Source organism: Leopardus geoffroyi, chromosome B3, assembly GCF_018350155.1.
Source record: "Leopardus geoffroyi isolate Oge1 chromosome B3, O.geoffroyi_Oge1_pat1.0, whole genome shotgun sequence".
In the NCBI taxonomy this organism is placed as follows: Eukaryota; Metazoa; Chordata; class Mammalia; order Carnivora; family Felidae; genus Leopardus; species Leopardus geoffroyi.
In genome coordinates, this window is record NC_059337.1 from 57009515 (window position 1) to 57031409 (window position 21895).

The following is a 21895-nucleotide window of genomic DNA, read 5'->3' on the forward strand; positions in this document are numbered from 1 at the left end:
GTTTTTTCCAAATCTTCTATTAACATCTTAATTTTTTTCTTGAAGCTTTTCGGTGAGCTTATTGTGTACTTTAATTGTTAACTATCCCCTTAAGCCACATCTCAGCGTCCATCATGATGTTCAACATTTGTCTCTGTTTTTGACAAATGTTCCCCCTACCTTTTACTCACAGGAAAAGGCTGTGAGCACTATGCAGTTTCTCTAAGTCACTGAACATAAAGATAGCCTTGCAAGAGTAATCTTCCAAGGAAACACCAGTAAGTCAAATAAAATTTTGCTGTGACTAGAGATACAAAAGAGCCCTAACCCTTTACTAGCCACCTCTAGTGACCAGTATGTTCTTTATTTTTACTGTGATTGCAGGCTTTTTGGCTTTCAAGAATATTGCAAGCCTCATGAGGTAGGAAAAATGAGGTTAGGACAAGTGAAAATAACACAGTTACTTACAGAGAGTCAGCTGTTTATCTTGAATACATTCTCCCTAGTTTTCTTTTTTTTTTTTAATATGAAATTTATTGTGAAATTGGTTTCCATACAACACCCAGTGCTCATCCCAAAAGGTGCCCTCCTCAATACCCATCACCCACCCTCCCCTCCCTCCCATCCCCCATCAACCCTTAGTTTGTTCTCAGTTTTAAAGAGTCTCTTATGCTTTGGCTCTCTCCCTCTCTAACCTCTTTTTTTTTCCTTCCCCTCCCCCATGGACTTCTGTTAAGTTTCTTAGGATCCACATAAGAGTGAAAACATACGGTATGTCTTTCTATGTATGACTTATTTCACTTAACATAACAATCTTCAGTTCCATCCACTTTGCTACAAAGGGCCATATTTCATCCTTTCTCATTGCCACGTAGTATTCCATTGTGTATATAAACCATATTTTCTTTATCCATTTATCAGTTGATGGACATTTAGGCTCTTTCCATAATTTGGCTATTGTTGAGAGTGCTGCTATAAACATTGGGGTACAAGTGCCCCTGTGCATCAGCACTCCTGTATCCCTTGGGTAAATTCCTAGCAGTGCTATTGCTGGGTCATAGGGTAGGTCTATTTTTAATTTTTTGAGGAACCTCCACACTGTTTTCCACAGCGGCTGCACCAGTTTGCATTCCCACCAATAGTGCAAGAGGGTTCCCGTTTCTCCACATCCTCTCCAGCATCTGTAATCTCCTAATTTGTTCATTTTAGCCACTCTGACTGGCATGAGGTGATACCTGAGTGTGGTTTTGATTTGTATTTCCCTGATGAGGAGCGACATTGAGCATTTTTTCATGTGCCTGTTGGCCATGTGGATGTCTTCATTAGAGAAGTGTCTATTCATGTTTTCTTCCCATTTCTTCACTGAATTATTTGTTTTTCGGGTGTGGAGTTTGGTGAGCTCTTTAGAGATTTTTAGATACTAGCCCTTTGTCCGATATGTCATTTGCAAATATCTTTTCCCATTCCGTTGGTTCCTTTTAGTTTTTTGATTGTTTCCTTTTCTGTGCAGAAGCTTTTTATCTTCATGAGGTCCCAATAGTTCATTTTTGCTTTTAATTCCCTTGCCCTTGGGGATGTGTCAAGTAAGAAATTGCTGTGGCTGAGGTCAGAGAGGTTTTTTCCTGCTTTCTCCTCTAGGGTTTTGATGGCTTCCTGTCTCATATTCAGGTCCTTTATCCATTTTGAGTTTGTTTTTGTGAATGGTGTAAGAAAATGGTCTAGTTTCATCCTTCTGCATGTTGTTGTCCAGTTCTCCCAGCACCATTTGTTAAAGAGACTGTCTTTTTTCCATTGGATGTTCTTTCCTGCTTTGTCAAGATTAGTTGGCCATACTTTTGTGGGTCTAGTTCCGGGGTTTCTGGGGTTTTTTTTAACGTTTATTTATATTTGAGACAGAGACACAGCATGAACGGGGGAGGGGCAGAGAGAGAAGGAGACACAGAATAGGAAGCAGACTCCAGGCTCCGAGCCATCAGCCCAGAGCCCGACGCGGGGCTCGAACTCGCGGACCACGAGATCGTGACCTGAGCTGAAGTCGGACGCTTAACCGACTGAGCCACCCAGGCGCCCCTGGGGTTTCTGTTCTATTCCATTGGTCTGTGTGTCTGTTTTTGTGCCAATACCACGCTGTCTTGATGATTGCAGCTTTGTAGTAGAGTCTAAAGTCTGGGATTGTGATGTCTCCTGCTTTGGTCTTCTTCTTCAATATTACCTTGGCTATTTGGGGTCTTCTGTGATTCCATACAAATTTTAGGATTGCTTGTTCTAGCTTCGAGAAGAATGCTGGTGCAATTTTGATTGGGATTGCATTGAATGTGTAGCTAGCTTTGGGTAGTATTGACATTTTGGCAATATTTATTCTTCCAATCCATGAGCACGGAAAGTTTTTCCATTTCTTTATATCTTCTTCAAGTTCCTTCATAAGCTTTCTATAGTTTTCAGCATACAGATCTTTTACATCTTTGGTTAGGTTTATTCCTAGGTATTTTATGCTTCTTGGTGCAATTGTGAATGGGATCAGTTTTTTATTTGTCTTTCTTTTGCTTCATTATTAGTGTATAAGAATGCAACTGATTTCTGTACATTGATTTTGTATCCTGCGACTTTGCTGAATTCATGTATCAGTTCTAGCAGACTTTTGGTGGAGTCTGTTGGGTTTTCCGTGTATAATATCATGTCATCTGCAAAAAGTGAAAGACTGACTTCATCTTTCCCAATTTTGATGCCTTTGATTTCCTTTTGTTTTCTGATTGCTGATGCTAGACCTTTCAACATTATGTTAAACAACAGTGGTGAGAGTGGACATCCCTGTCGTGTTCCTGATCTCAGGGAGAAAGCTCTCAGTTTTTCCCCATTGAGGATGATATTAGCTGTGAGCTTATCATAAATGGCTTTTATGATGTTTAAGTATGTTCCTTCTATCCCGACTTTCTCGAGGGTTTTTATTAAGAAAGGATGCTGAATTTTGTCAAATGCTTTTTCTGCATCAATTGACAGGATCATATGGTTCTTATCTTTTCTTTTATTAATGTGATGTATCACGTTGATCGATTTGTGAATTTTGAACCAGCCCTGCTGCCCAGGAATGAATCCCACTTGATCATGGTGAATGATTCTTTTTATATGCTGTTGAATTCGATTTGCTAGTATCTTATTGAGAATTTTTGCATCCATATTCATCAGGGATATTGGCCTATAGTTCTCTTTTTTTACTGGGTCTCTGTCTGGTTTAGGAATCAAAGTAATGCTGGCTTCATAGAATGAGTCTGGAAGTTTTCCTTCCCTTTCTATTTTTTGGAATAGCTTGAGAAGAATAGGTATTATTTCTGCTTTAAATGTCTGATAGAATTCCCCAGGGAAGCCATCTGGTCCTGGACTCTTATTTGTTGGGAGATTTTTGATAACGGATTCAATTTCTTCCCTGGTTATGGATCTATTCAAGCTTTCTATTTCTTCCTGTTTGAGCTTTGGGAGTGTGCGGGTATTTAAGAATTTGTCCATTTCTTCCAGGTCGTCCAGTTTGTTGGCATATAATTTTTCATAGTATTCCCTGATAATTGCTTGTATTTCTGAGGGATTTGTTGTAATAATTACATTTTCATTCATATTTTTTTCTATTTGGCTCATCTCCATTTTCTTTTGGAGAGGCCTGGCTGGAGGCTTATCAATTTTGTTTATTTTTTCAAAAAACCAACTCTTGGTTTCATTGATCTGCTCTACAGTTTTTTTAGATTCTATATTGTTTATTTCTGCTCTGATCTTTATTATTTCTCTTCTTCTGCTTTAGGTGTGCTGTTGGAATTTGTATTTCGGATTTTTCTTGTTTCTTGAGATATCCTGGATTGCAATGTATTTTCCTCTCAGGACTGCCTTCTCTGCATCCAAAGCATTGGATTGTTGTATTTTCATTTTCATTTGTTTCCATATATTTCTTAATTTCTTCTCTAATTGCCTGGTTGGCCCATTCATTCTTTAGTAAGGTGTTCTTTAACCTCCATGCTTTTGGAGGTTTTCCAGACTTTTTTCTGTGGTTGATTTCAAGTTTCATGGCATTGTGGTCTGAAAGTGTGCATGATATGATCTCAATTCTTGTATACTTATGAAGGGCTGTTTTGTGACCCAGTATGTGATCTATCTTGGAGAATGTTCCACATGCACTCAAGAAGAAAGTATATTCTGTTGCTTTGGGATGCAGAGTTCTAAATATATCTGTCAAGTCCATCTGGTCCAATGTATCATTCAGGGCCCTTGTTTCTTTATTGATCCTGTGTCTAGTTGATCTATCCATTGTTGTTAGTGGAGTATTAAAGTACCCTACAATTACCACATTCTTATCAATAAGGTTGCTTATGTTTGTGATTAATTGTTTTATGTATTTGGGGGTTCCCATGTTTGGCGCATAGACGTTTATAATTGTTAGCTCTTCTTGATGGATAGATGCTGTAATTACTGTATAATGCCCTTCTTCATCTCTTCTTATAGCCTTTAATTTAAAATCTAGTTTGTGTGATATAAGTATGGCTACTCCAGCTGTATTTTGACTTCCAGTAGCATGATAGATAGTTCTCCATCCCCTCACTTTCAATCTGAAGTTGTCCTCAGGTCTAAAATGAGTCTCTTGTAGACCACAAATACATGGGTCTTGTTTTTTGTTTTTGTTTTTGTTTTTTTAATCCATTCTGACCCTATGTCCTTTGGTTGGAGCATTTAGTCCATTTACATTCAGTGTTATTATAGAAAGATATGGGTTTAGAGTCATTGTGATGTCTGTAGGTTTCATGCTTGTAGTGATGTCTCTGTTACCTTGTGTCACAGGCTCCCCCTTAGGATCTCTTGTAGGGCTGGTTTAGTGGTGACGAATTCCTTCAGTTTTTGTTTGGGAAGACCTTTATCTCTCCTTCTATTCTAAATGACAGACTTGCTGGATAAAGGATTCTCGGCTGCATATTTTTCCCGTTCATCACATTGAAGATCTCCTGCCATTCCTTTCTGGCCTGCCAAGTTTCAGTAGATAGATCTGTCACGAGTCTTATCGCTCTCCCTTTATATGTTAGAGCATGTTTATCCCTAGCTGCTTTCAGAATTTTCTCTTTATCCTTGTATTTTGCCAGTTTCACTATGATATGTCATGCAGAAGATCGATTCAAGTTACTTACGAAGGGAGTTCTCTGTGCCTCTTGGATTTCAATGCCTTTTTCCTTCCCCAGATCAGGGAAGTTCTCAGTTATGATTTCTTCAAGTACACCTTCAGCACCTTTTCTTCTCTCTTCCTCCTCTGGAATCCCAATTATGCGTATGTTATAGTGTTTAATTGTGTCACTTAGTTCTCTAAGTCTCCCCTCATACTCCTGGATTTTTTATCTCTCTTTTTGTCAGCTTCTTCTTTTTCCATCATTTTATCTTCTAGTTCACCTATTCTCTCCTCTGCCTCTTCAATCTGAGCTGTGGTCGCCTCCATTTTATTCTGCACCTCATTTATAGCAATTTTTAGCTCCCCCTGTTTCTTGATATCTGTAGCAATAGATTCTCTGCTGTCCTCTATACTTTTTTCAAGCCCAGCGATTAATTTTATGACTATTATTTTAAATTCATTTTCTGCTATATTGCTTAAATCATTTTTGATCAGTTCGTTAGCTGTCGCTACTTCCTGGAGTTTCTTTTGAGGAGAATTCTTCTGTTTCATCACTTTGGATAGTCTTTGGAGTGGTGCAGAACTGCAGGGCTCTTCCCCTGTGCTGTCTGGACTAACTTGCGTTGGTGGGTGGGGCCACAGTCAGACCTGATGTCTGCCCCCAGCCCACCGCTGGGGCCACAGACTAGTGTGTACCTTATCTTCCCCTCTCCTAGGGACAGGACTCACTGTGAAGTGGTGTGGCCTCTGTCTGGGCTACTTGCACACTGCCAAGCTTGTGCTGCTTTTATGGGATCTGGTGTATTAGCCGAAGTGGATCCGCAAGGTGCACAGAGGTGGGAGGGGTAGGCTCAGCTTGCTTTCCCTTTGGTGGTCTGCTTCAGGAGGTGCCCTGCGGCACCGGGAGGGAGGCGGACCCGTTGGAGGGATGGATCTGCAGAAGCACAGCCTTGGGTGTTTGTGCGGTGCAAGCAAGTTCCATGATGGAAACTGGTTCTCTTTGGGATTTTGGCTGGGGGATGGGCAAGGGAGATGGTACTGGTGAGCGCCTTTGTTCCCCACAAAGCTGAGCTCTGTCCTCTGGGGCTCAACAACTCTCCCTCCCATTGTCCTCTAGCCCTCCCACTCTTGGAGCAGAGCTGTTGACTTATAACATTCCAGATGTTAAGTCCTACTGGCTGTCAGAACACACTCAATCCAGCCCCTCTGCTTTTGCAAGCCAGACTCAGGGGCTCTGCCTTGCTGGGCGCGCTGCCCCTCCACCACCCTGGCTCCTTCCTGCCAGTCTGTGTAGTGTGTACCACCTCTCCGCCCTTCCTACCCTCTTCCATGGGCCTCTTGTCTATGCTTGGCTCCAGAGAGTCCATTCTGCTAGTCTTCTGGTGGTTTTCTGGGTCTTTTTAGGCAGATGTGGGTGGAATCTAAGTGATCAGCAGGACAGGTGAGCCCAGCGTTCTCCTACTGCACCATCTTCCTCCTGTCTCTCAAGGTGATCTTTATATCAATATCATTCTCACTTGCTGCTGGGCCTTAGATGCCTGGGTTGAAGTTGACCCAATCCTGCATGATGTCAACAGTGCTCAGAGGCCTTTGACCAGGTAAGGCCCACTGGGGTTGGGGAGGAGATAGTTGTGGTGGGGCACGCAAAACAGTTTGTGTATTCTAAGTCTGCTGGCTATGAGGACGCCGGGGTCGTGGGCAAGATGGGGGGTCGTCTCTCCCTAGTTTTCTATAAATCTTTCATTAATTCCTTGAATTCTCAAAAATTTTATCCTGATAATTTTTGCCAATGTTCTCACTGCTTGTGGAGAAGAGAATTTTTGAGGTCCTTGCTCCACCATATTAACTGATGTCACTCCTAATAGATTTTTTTTAATGAGTAGTCTTATATTTTTTATTTGTTTACTTTAAAGTTTATTTTTTTATTTACAGAGTGAGAGGGAGAGTGAGACAGTATGGAAGGGGCAGATAGAGGAAGAGAGAGAGAATCCCAAGCAGGCTCTGTGCTGTCAGCAAGAAGCCAGATGCAAGGCTGGGACTCATGAACCATGAGATCATGACCTGAGCACGTACAGATGTGTACTCTATGCATTGTTGCATTTAAGCTTTGAAATATTTCATTTAGAATTTTTTGATAGTGTTCTTATGCTGTCCTTATCTGATATTGGTATCATGGCTTCCTAATTTTAATTGGAAATAGTACCAAATAACACTTTAAATTTAGCCACTGTCCTCGTGTTGATACACATACAGCCTAATAGCCTGTCTACAGTTTGTGCCATTAAAATGGATGTTTTAAACAATGACCTTTAGTTCTATAACAACTAAATCTTTATAAGTACCCTTATTAAGGATACTATGAAGAATGAGATGCTCAATTTTAGAGTAATTTTTATTAGATATTGACATAAATATTTTTCAGCTGATTTGATCTCAAGCATTTCACTTAATTAACATTTTACGGGGCTCCATGATGATTATTGTAGCTGTCTGCATAAATCTCACTAGTACCCATGGCCAGGCCACTAAGAATACTTAAAAATCCTGGGCAGTACTTCATGTTGAATGTGTTTTTTAGATCTGAGCATTCAAAAATCCAGCTATACCCCTTTGAATCACTACAGCATCATCTTTCTGATACATATGTGCCTTGATAATGTGTATAATAAAATTAGTTTGACCTAACATTTTTTTTATCATATCATTTGAAAATATAATTATTTAAAAGTATAAGAAAGATTGGGTGTCCCGAGTATATATCTATCCATCTAGAAATCCAATCATTCATTTTCCCCTATCCCCCTAAAATATTAAATTTTGGCCATATACTAAATATTAAATGGGCCAGTGGTGTTATAAGGAAGAATAACACATATTGTCTTTCTCTTTAAGGAATCCATTGAATAGTGAAGAGGCAGGTACATAAAACAAAATCTTCTGGGGTGCCTGGGTGGTTCAGTTGGTTAAGCATCTGACTTTTGCTCAGGTCATGATCTCACAGTTTGTGGATTTGAGCTCTGCATTGGGCTCTCTGCTGTCAGTGCAGAACCACATCAGAGCCTCTGTCTCCCTCTCTCTCTCTCTGCCCCTCCCTGGGTTGGTTGATCGGTCAGTCTATCTGTCTCTTTCAAAAGTGAACATTAAAAGAAATCTTGCAGTGTTTTGGAATAAGAGCCATACTTTCAGTAATCATGTAAGTTGGATTTCCCAGAGCAGTCCTAGGATTATATGTTTTCCTAATACAATTAAATCCTCTGAATTTAATAAAAGATCTAGCTTGGATGATAAGATATCCTCCATATCTATAATACCCAAAATGTTGTGAAAGCAAAATTGAGGGAAGGATGGACTATCATTTTTTGAGAAACATAACCTTTATTTTCTATTTTTTCCTCTCTGTGTCTCTGTGTACTTACTAAAGGTTGCCCTGTTACTACATCTTAGAGCCAGGCCAATTCAGTAATTTCTTATTAACCAACTGTCTTTGGACTTTATTTTCTCCTCCCTGAAGGTCTGGGATTCATCAAAGTGAGGATTTAATCACACAAGCTCAGGCCAGACATACTGTGAGAACACGTTCCCTTTGTTACTTGGCTCTGCCAATGCACATAAATCTATCCTGACTTAAGACTGCTTTGTATCAGAGGCAAATATCCACAAAGGAGTCTCAGATCATTCTAATAGGGCCTCAGCTGAGATCAGCAGATGCATCTGCTGGTGGGTACTTGGTACCCATCGAGACCCAGGTTCCTGAAATAAAACCCTCAACACCAAAATCTCTGTGCTCTTGGAAAGTTTAATATAACCCATGAAATACATTAATTTTTATCTGTGTCTTTTCATTTTTAATTACAGTAATCCAGATAAAATTTAAAAAATAAAACACTTGGAAACTTAAAAAACAAATCTTTCAATAAAATCACAAGATGAATTTCCAGGTTCCTTCGGATGTAGCGGCTGAATAGGGCATTGTAAGTCAGGGCTCTTCTGAGACTCTTATCTGTAGTCACAGGAAGCAGGTAGCATCAAGCAACTAATTTTAGGAATTGGAAGTCCTCCTATAATATGCAATAAATATCTATGTCAATACTTTGGATTTATTTTTTGATTAAGAATTGTTCCTACTCACCGTGAATTTTATATTTGATTTTTGATAGGTAATTCATAAACATGGCAGAGAATTCAAATTATATGAAATTATTTAGCAAACACTTTTCAGTCTACCTCTGATCCCAGTAAAACAATTCTTTCTACTCTATAACAAATCATATTTTCTGTCCCTTAAATCTTTTTCTAAAAATATTTTATGCATACACAATCAAATACATACATACATTGTTCTATAGTCCTCTTCAGGTTTCCTCAAATACTACTATGGTTTTATTTACTTATTTACTTACTTAATTTACATATAAATGCTTGCTATATTGGAACTTAATCTGGATAAAATTATTATTTCCATGTAGATTTTCAATTTAGTTTATTAAATAATCCTTTCTCCTTTAAAACAATTTTTTTTTTAATGTTTATTTTTGAGAGAGAGGGAGAGACAGAGCATGAGCAAGGGAGGGGCAGAGAGAGATGGAGACACAGAATCCAAAGTAGGCTCCAGGCTCTGAGCTGTCAGCACAGAACCCTACATAGAGACCAAACCCATGAACCTTGAGATCATGACCTGAGCAGAAGTTAGATGCTTAACTGACTGAGCCACCCAGGTGCCCCTCCAACTTTCCTCTTTTAATTTAGATCTCTATTTTATCATATACTATATTCTAATCTATACTTGGATCTGTTTATACATTTTCCATTCCATGTCTTTGATATATCTTTACTTAGAACAAAATTGTCATGGTTTTAATTACTTAATATTTATAATATGTGTTAATATATGCTTGAACTGATTATTTCTCAATATTCTAACCTTATGTCTGACTTATCTTTGACATCACCTTGCATGTACTTCTGGTATTTTCATTGCAATCATGTTAAATTTAAAGGTTATTTTATGTAAAGCTTTTATTTTCACAATAAAAATATTTCCCATAAGAAATCTGTTTTATGTTTCTAATAGTCTTACTTTGAGTCTCTTAGGAGAACTTTCAAATTGGATCTGTAGAGGTCTGACATACTTATTATCTTTATTCCTAATATACTTCAACATTTTTTCTATTGAAAATGGATGTTTATCTTTTAAACTGTTGTTTTAATAAATGACTGTACTAGATTTCTTTGCATCACATTAGTATCTACTCACATTGCAGAATTCTATTTCTTACTGATTTTCAGTTTTATCTTTTTTGGATGTAGAATTTTAGTGTTCAGAAAATAGAGATAATTCTCCTGTTTTCCTTTCCCTGCTTTATAACTGCAGTGATAGTACCTTAAGAACATTGCTAAATAATCATAGTGACAATCGAAATCTTACCTTGCTTGTAAATTTTTGGGGGATATATTTAGTGTTTCCTCATTATGCATCATGCTGGCTTTGGAGTTATTTGTATAACCATGTTATTTATATCATCCTATTTTATTAATATTTTTGGAATACAAATTAATACCATTAATAACAGTACCAATTCCTGTTAGTGATCTATAGGAATTAACCTATTTTTCCTTTTTGAACTATATGTTTAATTGTATATTTCCTTTTGTTTTTAAACATTGTTGCATTTCTTGAAAAAAATCCCACTTGATATTGTTGTATTAATCTTTTTAATATGCTGCTGCTTTTTGTTTGTTAATATTTTACATAGAATTTATCATCAATCATCATGATGAAATTTGCCCACATCATTTTTTCTTGCAATATTTGTTGCTATTACTATTGTTTTTAAATTGTTATCCTCACTTCACATAAAGAATTTAGAAGCTTTCTCTTTCTGTGCTTTGGAAAAATTTAAATAGCATTAACTTGTCTGGTCTTGGGAAATGTTGTAGTTCTCTTCTGAAAACTGTCTTAGCCTAGTGCTTTTCGGGGAGTAGCTCTTTGACACCTTTTTCTGTTTTGTAGTTATCTTTTCTGATTTTCTATTTCTTCACAGTAAGTTTTGATAAATATACATATTTCTCTAGGATCATATGGCTTTTCCTATAAATTCTATCAAATACTTAAAGCTAAAAATATTAATAATATACCAACTCAGGAAATAGGGATGGTATTAGTTTTATTTAGAGATATAACTTATTAATTGTGTCAATTAGGTCTTCTGTATCTTTCAGTTTTTAAAAAATATCCATTGCTCTGTTATAGACTGAAATTAGTGAATTAAAGTAATTTGCTAAATGATTTCTCTTTGGTGAGCATGTTTTTAACTCCAATAATCTTTGCTTTATGATTGTTGATGCCGTGTTATTTGGTAATCATTTCTGTTTTGTCATCATCATAAATTTACCCTTAATTGTTGAAAATACTCTTCTATAATTTGCTTAATGTTTTTAAAGTGAATTTATCTTTATCTTATAAAGATTATGCCCACTGTTCTTTTTTGTTTGTTTAATTTGCATTATACAAACATTTCTTTGCAAATCCTTTTAATTTCCAACTCACTTTGTTTTAGATTGTGTCTTATAAATAATGTAAAACTTTTTTTATTTGTAAGGTGATCTGAATTTTTTTATAGAGTATAAGCCATTTGCATTTATTGATATGTTATACATATATATACATACATATATATACACACACCTATTTATATATATATATATACACACACACACACACACATATATATATATATATATATATATATATATACACACACACACATACACACACACAGGTATATATACAGGTGTGTGTGTGTGTGTGTGTGTGTATATATGTCTAACAGTTATCTCAAATTGTATGATCTCTTTTGTGTTTTGATAGTTTGTAAAAATGTTTGATGTTTTATCTATTTGTTTTGTGTACTAACATATTTCTCATAATACATTTTTGCCATAGTGGTTATTTTTATAATTATAATGTCATATTATCCACTGCATGGTCTATTTCTTCAGGATTATTTATTAATTATCTGTCACACCACATATCTGATTTGTGCCCCTCAGTGTACTTTCCATATTCTTTCTCTCTCTCTTTGGTCCAGAAGTGTGACTGTTACAGACCATATCAATAAAATTCCATAACCTCTGGCTTCTGGTTCGGCTCAGCCAATGATGAGCTCTGGTAAGAAATAGTATGGAGGAAGGAGAGAAAGTCTGTTTTGCTGACCTACCATCACTGACTCTCTTATGGTGACTGATTCTACATAACCCTCTATACTGCTTCCCTTGTTCTTTCTGGGATACTGGTAGTAATTCTGGTTCTTCCTCTATTCCTTGTTATTTCTCTAAACTCACACATTATACATTATTCCTTTGAAAACAAACCTACCTCAAATTTTCCTATTTTTAGTATGTCATCTCTATCCTACTGGACCCTTGACTGCTGTGTCTATTACAAGCAATGATTAAAATAAGCATAATTCCTTCTCTTTTCTCTCCCTCCATTTCTCCCACTGCTGGATTTTATCTAATTGTCATTTTTCTTAATAGCTATCATTGTGCTATTACCTATACTTAAAACTCTATTACTTGAATAATACCCACCTCCAACTTGTAAACTCTGGTTCCATGGCATTAAAAATTAAGAACTCTGCACATTTATGCTACCACTTACATTGCATCCCCAACCCCTGCCCACCACACGCACACACACAGTCTCTCCCTCCCTCCCTCCCTCCCTCTCTCTCTCTCTCTCTCTCTCTCTCTCTCCCCTCAAATGTTTATTATGTTTTCTTTGTGGTCAGGGCATATGTCTATATACTGTTTTAATAAACTAATCACCATGTTGTATTATATTGCTATTAAGTAAATTTAATGCCTACTGCCAGCTGTTTTATTCTAGTTTTATAATTATCTTTTAGTTGACTGGAGATCCACTTCTAATATATTTCTTAAATTACTGCTTAGAAGGGTTGCCAGATAAAATAAAAGGCATCTAATTCAATTTTGAACTTCAGGTAAACAATGAATTGTTTTTAGTATAAGTATGTCCCAAACACTGCATGAGACATTTTTATTACTCAATCTGACAACACTATGTTGTCAGATTATAGCTCCTGAGTAACATCCTTAGTGTTAACTATATAATTTGGAGTCTGTGAAAATGGTAAGCCTGTGTTTTAATGACAATTATTTTGGTTCAGTTGTTCTTGGAACACAGCATGTACTTTTAGCATGTTATTTACACTTTCTTTTGTTTCCAGTATTACTATTTTTTTAATTTTGTACATACTGAGTAGATTAAAGATAGCTGTAAATTCTTTGCCACCTCCCACCAAAACTCAGTGGTGAGAATATTCTCCCACCCTTTGAATCTGGTCTGGCTCTGTGTCTGTCTTTGTCTAACAGAATGTGATAGGAGTAAAACTGTACAATTGGAAACTTCTGCTTTCACCCCTCTTGGAAGCCAGCCACCGTAAATAAGTCAGCCTACCCTCGGGTGAAGCCACAGTTAGCCATGTAGAAAGATAGAAACTAACTATATTTGGTATTTGTAATCCAGCTTAGACACTAGCTGACTGCAGTTGAAGGGACAGAGAGCTGTCCAGCAAAGCTCTGCCTCACCCTCAGAATCCAAGCAAGTAAAATGGTTCTTATTTCAAGTCACCAAATTTTAGGGTAGTTTGTTACACGGCAATTAAATTATTGTATCAAATTTTTAAAAATTTGAGTACTCAGTTTTATAAGTGTATGATATCCTTTTCTCTACCCTCCAGTATTTTCTCCTTAAATCTTTTAAACATTTCTTTTTTTGATATTATTATTTTTCTTTATTTTTTTACTGTTATAATTCATGATCATTTCCGTGTTTTTGTCAGTTTCTTCTTGCATTCCATTCAAATTAACCTTAATTTCTGTAATGGTCTTGTTTCGTATTTGTCTTACACTTCCATTCCTGAACACTGTCTGCTCACTGTTAAGCTCTTTTGCTGTTGGCAGTCACTTGCCTGGACTTCTGCATGCTGTGTTCTTGTGCTTTGTTTCAGAGAAACATTGGCTTGGTTGAATTTTTTTTTTTAACTCATGGTAAAATTTGGCCACAATTTCCATCTTCTAGATTTTCTTTTCTTGTAGTACAATGCAGACTTTCTGCTGTTCTCTTTTTCTCTTTTTGATTAATCATTTAAGTCATAAAGTTAGTATTCTCTTCCCTGCCCATTCCCCACTCTAATCGAAAGGTTTCCCTAAATGCTTATTACAAGGAAGAGTGACTTGCTGGAATCTTCTTTATTTCCAAGGGTTTTGCATGTGAGATCATGGAGTCTTTACTTTTTGCCATTTAATGTGATAGGTATATGGTTCTGGGATTTTTCTCAATGCAGTGGCTTCCTTTTCCCTTAAAGCCACTGAGGCAGACTACTTAGAAAACATGGCTAGTCTGTCTGACTTTTAGTTAGCCCTATTTCCTGTGCTTCTTAGACTCTAAACCCATTTGGGAAAATTTCAGATCACAGCATATGTACCCTATTTCTACTCTTACAAAAAAAGATTTTAGGGTTTATCCCTTAGGATGTGCCTTTCACCTGTGAAGACTGTAGGTTGCTAGTTTGTCTGACGTTAGCAGCCTCAGTGTTTGCTCTCTCATCCTCTCAAAAACAGGCCAGCCTGTTTTCACTGCATATTTCCATTTCCTCTTTTATGAGGTGGTGAGGTTTTTACCTGTGTCTTTGTTACATAACTAATGGAGTAATCTTAAAAAATTCTCACTGCCTTTAGATAATTTCAAAAAGAGAAGTAGAAGTTGTTTAATTATTATCATTATCTTCAAATGGGAGTCTCCATAGATACTTTTAAGGTTGTCATGTTTTTATATTTCTTTTTGTTTAGTGACATACCAAAGATATAAAAAGTGGACATTAAGTATAAAGCAGATGAATAATTTAAAATTATAATAAAATTGACACTATCACACATGACATGAGAAAGATAAGAAAGTGACTAGTACATAATTTTTAATGTGTTTTCTCCATGAATAGATCACTTTCCATCTTCTTCACTGCTTTTTTTAAATAGATTTACCATATATGTTATGTTCTAAGACAACATTTTTGATATTTTGCCTGTTTTCCTTTCTACTTTGTATAAATGATTATATAGAAGATACTCTTTTGTAACATATTTTTAATGCCTTGTTATACCATTTGAGCCATAATGACATGTGCATCTGTAGACCATTCTTTTTTATTGCTGCATTGTATTTCTTTGTTTGAATGCACAATAACATACCTATTCTGTTCTTGATAGGCATTGGATTGTGTCCAATTTTAACTATCCTGAATAGTGCAAATATGAATGTGTCTACTGTAGCATAAACTATATTTGTCCAAGGAATTTGCATAGGTTTGAAATTATTAAATAAAATAGGCTTATCTTCATATTTGTAAGGTAATTCCAAATAATTTTCTAAAGAGGTTATATAAAATTATATTACAGAATTAATTAACAGAATTCCTTGTGTTATGCAACTTGGCCAGTCTATATTCATACCCAAATTTATTTATTGCCAATATTCAGTATTCAGAGTTCAGGGACAAGAGGAATAAAAAAAAAAAGCAGACAATGAAGTATGGGAAAACCAGAGTATTGAGCTCCCCCCACTTTTTTCTTTTACGTTTATTCATTTATTTCAAGACAGAGGGAGCAGGTGCAAGTGGGGGAGGGGCAGAGATACAAAGGGAATCCCAAGCGGGCTCTGAACTGAAAATGTGGAGCCTGATGACAGGCTCGAAGTCATGTCCATGAGATCAACGCCTGAGCCAAAGTCAACCACTTAACCAACTGAGCCACCCAGGCACCCCCAAATACTGAGTCCTTGAAGCCAAATAAAGACATTATTTCAAGGGGGAGGATTGATTAAATATGTCAAATGATTTTGATAGAATAAATAGGTTGAAGCCTAAAAGTTGACCACTGATATGGTAAGATGGAGTCATTGTGAATGTGACGAGAATTATTCCAGTGGAGTAGTAGCAAAGAAAGGCTAAATGGAGTATGAATTAAGTGAAGAGTGTAGGTGTATATGGCCTACCTTTTAAAATAAGTTGGAAGAGAAAATTGAGGCCTCAGTTGGAAAGTAATCTGACATAAAATGACTTATTTTTATATATGTGCATACATCTAACCATTTATTGGGCATTTCCCGTGGTCTAGATGCAACTCCATTTCCCTTACCTTTTATGTAAGTAGAAACAGATTCAACAAAAAAAGTGTATAAAACTTCCCAAGTTCTTATAGCTGGTAAAACCAGAATTAGAACATAAATGTGGCATCCAAAGTCACAATTTAGAAATAAATAAAAATCTTTGTTGATTCTGAAGATTCTGAAGCAAGTATAGAACTTTTTGAAATGCCTCTTTAAGGTGGCAGTTCTTTAAATATTTGTGTTATTCTTAGTGCTTTTTTTTTACACCTTATTTTATTATTTTATTTTATTTTATTTTTATTTTTATTTTTATTTTTATTTTTATTTTTATTTTTATTTTTATTTTTATTTTTTATTTTTTATTTTATTTTATTTTCATCATGGTAAATGTACTCTTTAATCCCCATTACCTTATTTCACCCATCCCTCCACCCACCTCTCTTCTGGTAACCATCAATTTGTTCTCTGTAATTGAATATGTTTCTTGGTTTGTCTTTTTCTTTTTTTTTCCTTTGCTTATTTCTTTTGCTTTGCAAATTCTACATGTAAGTGAAATCATATGGTATTTGTCTTTCTCTGACTGACTTATTTCATTATATTCTCTACCTCTGTCCACGTTGTAGCCAAGGGCAAGATATCATTCTTTTTATGGCTTAATAACTTTCCATTGTAGATGTATACCACATGTTCTTTACCATTCATCTATTGGTGGATAGTTGGGGTGTTTATGTAATTTAGCTATTATCAATAATGCTGCAATAAACATAGGGGTACATGCATCCCTTTAAATTAGTGTTTTCATATTTGGGGGGTAAATAGTAATGTGATTATTGGATCATAGGCTAGTTCTATTTTTTATTTTTTGAGGAACGTCCACACTGTTACCAGTTTGAATTCCCACCAACAATGCACAAGGGTTCCTTTTTCTCCACATCCTTACCAACACTTGTTGTTTCTTGTGTTTTTGACTGTAGCCATTCTGATAGGTGTGAGGTGGTATTTCATTGTAGTTTTGATTTGCCTTTGCCTGATGATGAGTGATGTTAGGAATCTTTCCTTGTGTCCTTTGGCCACATCTGTATGTCTTCTTTGGGGAAATACATGTTCATGTTTTCTGCATTTGATTATATTATTCATTTTGGGGGTATTGAATTTGTATTTCTTTTTTTTAGTCTTTATTGAATTCTAATTGGTTAACAGAAGGTGTAATATTAATTTCAGGTGTAAGATATAGAGAGATACAGCAGTTCCTTATATCACCTGCTGCTCATCACAGGTGCACTCCTTAATCCCCATCACCTATTTAACCCATCCCCAAACTACCCCCCACTCTGTTAACCATAAGTTTCTTGGTTTGCTTCTCTCTTTTTTCCCCTTTGCTCATTTGTTTTGTTGCTTAAATTCCACATATGAGTGAGTGAAATTATATGGTACTTGTCTTTCTCTGATTGACTTATTCACTTAGCATAATACTGTGTAGCTCCATCCATGTCCTTGCAAATGGCAAGATTTCATTCTTCAATATGACTGAATAATGTATTATATATATTATAATATGTATTTTGTATTGAATATATATACATTGTATGTGATATATATATTTTATATATATTTATATTTATACATATATTTATATTATATGAATATACATACATATACATACATACATACATACATACATACATACATACCATATCTTCTTTATCTGTCATCTGTCAGTGGATACTTGGGCTGTTTTCATAATTTGGCTACTGCAGATAATGGTGCTAAAATATTGGGGTACATGTATCCCTTCAAATTAGTATTTTTGTATTCTTTGGATAAATACACAGTAGTGGTTATTGCTGCATCATAGTGGTAGTTTTATTTTAATCCTTATGAGGAAACTTCACGCTGTTTTTGAGTGGCTGTACCAGTTTGCATTTCCACCAACAGTGCAACACTTGTTTTTTCCACCTTGCCAACACTTGATTGTTTCTTGTGTTGTTGAATTTTACCCATTCTGACAGGTGTGAGAGGATTTCTCATTGTAGTTTTGATTTGCATTTCCTTCTTGATGAGTGATGTTGAGCATCTTTTCATGTGTCTGTTGGCCAACTGGATGTCTTCTTTGGAAGAATGTTTATTCATGTCTTCTGCCTCTTTTTAGTTGTATTGGTTTTTTTTGTTTGTTTTGTTTTGTTATTGAGTTAGTTGTATAAGTTCTTTTTATATTTTGAATATTAACACTTTATTGGGTATGTCATTTGCAAATATCTTCTCCCATTCTATAGGTTGCATTTTAGTTTTTTTTTGTTGTTGTTGTTTCCTTCCTTGTGCAAAAGCTTTTTATTTTGATGTGGTCCCAATAGTTTATTTTTACTGTTGTTTCCCTTGCCTCAGGAGACATATCTAGAAAGAAGTTGCAATGGCCAATCACAGAACTTACTGACAGTGTTTTCTTCTAGAAATTTTATGATTTCAGGTCTCACATTTATGTCTTTAATCTGTTTTGAATGTGGTATGAGCTAGTGGTCCACCTTCATTCTTTTGCATGTTGCTGTCGAGTTTCCCAGCACCATTTGTTGAAGAGATGGTCTTTTTTCCATTGGATAATCTTTCCTGTTTTGTTGAAGGTTAATTGACCATATAATTATGGGTTTTCTATTCTGTTCCATTGATCTATGTGTGTATTTTTGTACCAGTACCACATTGTTTTGATTACTTTAGCTTTTTTTTTTTTTTTTTAAATTTTTTTTTTCAACGTTTATTTTTATTTTTGGGACAGAGAGAGACAGAGCATGAATGGGGGAGGGGCAGAGAGAGAGGGAGACACAGAATCGGAAACAGGCTCCAGGCTCTGAGCCATCAGCCCAGAGCCCGACGCGGGGCTCGAACTCACGGACCGCGAGATCGTGACCTGGCTGAAGTCGGACGCTTAACCGACTGCGCCACCCAGGCGCCCCTGATTACTTTAGCTTTGTAATATAACTTGAAGTCCGGAATTGTAATGCATCTAGCTTTGCATTTCCTTTTGAAGATTACTTTGACTAGTTGGGCGTTTTGTGGTTCTATACAAATTTTAGGATCATTTGTTCTAGCTCTGTGAAAAATGCTGTTGGCATTTTTATGGTGATTGCATTAAATGTGTACATTGCTTTGGGAAGTATACACATTTTAACAATATTTGCTCTTCCAACCATGAGTATGGGATATCTTTCCACTTATTTGTGTTTTTTAATTTTTTCATGAGTGTTTTATAGTTTTCCGAGTACAGGTCTTCACCTTTTTGGTTACGTTTACTCCTAGGTATCGTATTATTTTGGGTGCAATTGTTATTGGGATTGAATCCTTAATTTGTATTTCCGCTGCTTAATTATTTGTGTATTTAAATGCAACATATTTCTGTGTATTGGTTTTGTAGCCTGTGACTTTACTGAAATAGTTTATCAGTTCTAGCAATTTTTTTGGTGGAGTCTTCTGTGTTTTCTATGTATAGTGTCATGTTACCTTCAAATAGTGAAATTTTACTTCTTTGCTGATTTGGATATTCTTTATATCTTTTTGTTGTCTTACCTCTGTGGCTAGGACTTCCAATACTATGTTCAAAAATTGGTGACAGTGCACATCCTTGTCTTGTTCCTGACTGGAGAGGAAAAGGTTTCAGTTTCTACCCATTTATGATACTATCAGCTGTAGGTTTTTCATATCTGGTGTTTATTATGTTGAGGTATGTTCCCTTTGAATGTACTTTGTTGAGGGTTTTTAATATGGATGGATGTTGTACTTTGTCAAATGCTTTTTTTGTTTTTTTTTTTTTGTTGTTGTTGTTTTTGCATCTATTGAAATGATCTTATGGTTCTTACCCTTTCTTTTATTAATGTGATATATCTCACTTATTTACAAATATTGAACCACCATTGCAATCCAGGAATAAATTCTACTTGATCATGCTGAATTATTTTTTTAATGTATTGTTGGATTAGATTTGCTAGTATTTTGTTGAGAATTTTTGCATCTGTGTTCATCAGAGACATATTGGGTGAGTTCTCTTTTTTGGTGGTGTCTTTATCTGGTTTTGGTATCAGGGTAATGTTGGTCTCATAGAATGAATTTGGAAATTTTCCTTCTCTTTCTGTTTTTTTGGAATAATTTCAGAAGACCAGGTTAGAAGTTAGAAGTTAGAAGACTAACTTTTCTTTAAGTGTTTGGTAGAATGCACCTGTTGAAGCCATCTGGTCCTAGAATTTTGTTTGTTGGGAGTATTTTGATTACTCATTCAACTTCATTGCTGGTTATTGGTCTGTTAAAATTTTCTATTTCTCCCCATTTCTGTTTTGGTAATTTATCCGTTTCTCAGAAATTATCCATTTCTTGTAAGTTGTCCAATTTGTTAGCATATAGCATATTCTCATTGGTATAGTAAATCCAACAATCTCTACCACTTCTACCTCAGCCTTCTAAAAGTTTCATGGAATGGAACCAACAGTGGGTGTGCAATTGCAAAACCTCTTCTGTTTCAGCATTACACCAGTGAACAAGTAAGAGAGAATGAGAGAGTATTTGGCTTGAAGTACATTTAGAAAGTCTCTAAAGGTCAGTGACTCTTAACCATTGCACTTAGTTTGAAATAGCAGTGCATTGGGTTATAATTGGAGGTTTTATTTTTTTGAAACTTACTCATTTGAGAAATTTTATAAACATGGTGCAGAAGGATTTACATAAAAACACCTCCATGGTATTGATTGTTGTTTGTTCCCCTGGACCAAGGACACTGAGCTCTCCTAATATCTGTTGTTATGTGACTTGGTCAGGCCATTTAATATCTGGATGCCATACTTACCTTGTGTACAAATAAGTGATAGTATTTTCTTCAGCAAGAAAACAGAGTTGCTACAAAAATTCAAGATTATAATGATATACATAAAAGCTCTTTAAGTAACATAAATTACTCTATAAATGGGGTTGATAATTTGCTGTGCTTGAATTTGGGCATTATAAATAAACTATTGATGAATGAGTAAAATCATGAGAAATACATCCGAAGTATTTTTTTAAAGATAAAATTATATACAGTAAAATGTGTAGATCTTAAGTGTACAGTTCAATGAATGTTGACAAATGTACACACTCCTTTAACACCCAATCAAGATGCAGGGTCCTTCTGCCATGTTAAAAAATCCCTAAGTTCTAGGAAATCCACTCCCAGCTATATATCCAAGGAAAATGAAAGTATCTGTCCACAAAAATAGCTGTGCAAGAATTTTACATAAGTGTTATTCATAATAGCCGAGAACTATAAACAGTAAAATATCCAGTAACAGGAAAATGTACAAGCAAATCATGGCCTATCCATGTGATAAAGTACCATTTCATAATAAAAAGGACTAGACATCAATACATGCAACAACATGAATGAAGCCTTTAAACGTTGAAAGAAACCAAATACAAAGAAATGATTCTATATGCTTAAGTCTTGAGGTTCTAAAAGTAAAATAATCATGATGCTCAACCCTCTACAGCAAAGAGATTAGTACATAGAAATAAATGTTCTGAATATCAGAAAGAAAGGGAGGAGGTAACTGAACATACCTAATTCTGCTTATTTTCTCCTCAAA